Below are 739 nucleotides of genomic sequence, written 5' to 3' on the forward strand. Positions count from 1 at the left end.
AACGCTGCGCTGTGGGACAGGAGTCTTAGCCCTAGGCTATAGGAGTTCTCCTTAAAGTTTTGTTTGGATTCAAACCCCTGTTCAGATACCCGCTACTAGCGTACTGAGCCGCAGCGCTATTTGTCTTATGCCTTACACGCATTCCACAATTACAAATAGCATTAGTAACTAGTGACAACAAGGAATAATAAAGGGAAGGCAACACCCCGCCCTGTATTTAGTGTACCGCTAATTAAGGTGCACCAGATGTTTCTCTGAGGTTCCGCTGGCTTTTCAAAATGGTGACCAGCCTGTGAGAAAGATGGGGGAAAATGTTATGTGCAAGATGTTGTTATTAGAAAACATTGCGGAAGTAGCCTACAGCACCTGGTATTCCCAGGCGGTCTCCCATCCAAGTACTAACCGGGCCTGACCCTGCTTAGTTTCCGAGATCAGACGAGATCGGGCGTGTTCAGGGTGGTGTGGCCATAGGCTTTTATCCCCTATATCTGGTATTTTATGGATTTATCTATATACATACCTACACGCACTTAAATATATATATCTATATATATACATGCACAAACATAACTATATATGTATATATACACACACACCGTAGGTAAATAAATACTGCACAGTAGATCCTTTTAATTATTATTGAGCTGAGTCCCAGCTACTGTAATAGAGCAGGTTCCCTGATTTGCAAGTAGGAAAATGCTGGGTAGAGGACTCTACTGCAGGAGGAATGTATCTATAT

General features: G+C 42.8%; 1 non-coding gene across 1 annotated transcript; it reads right to left on the reverse strand.

Moving 5' to 3' along the window:
• Nucleotides 1-354: 354 nt before the first annotated feature.
• Nucleotides 355-473, reverse strand: LOC134937771 (5S ribosomal RNA). The gene has a single exon (XR_010180580.1). It is a non-coding gene; the product is annotated as a 5S ribosomal RNA (ribosomal RNA).
• Nucleotides 474-739: the final 266 nt, after the last annotated feature.

Source organism: Pseudophryne corroboree, chromosome 6, assembly GCF_028390025.1.
Source record: "Pseudophryne corroboree isolate aPseCor3 chromosome 6, aPseCor3.hap2, whole genome shotgun sequence".
In the NCBI taxonomy this organism is placed as follows: domain Eukaryota; kingdom Metazoa; phylum Chordata; class Amphibia; order Anura; family Myobatrachidae; genus Pseudophryne; species Pseudophryne corroboree.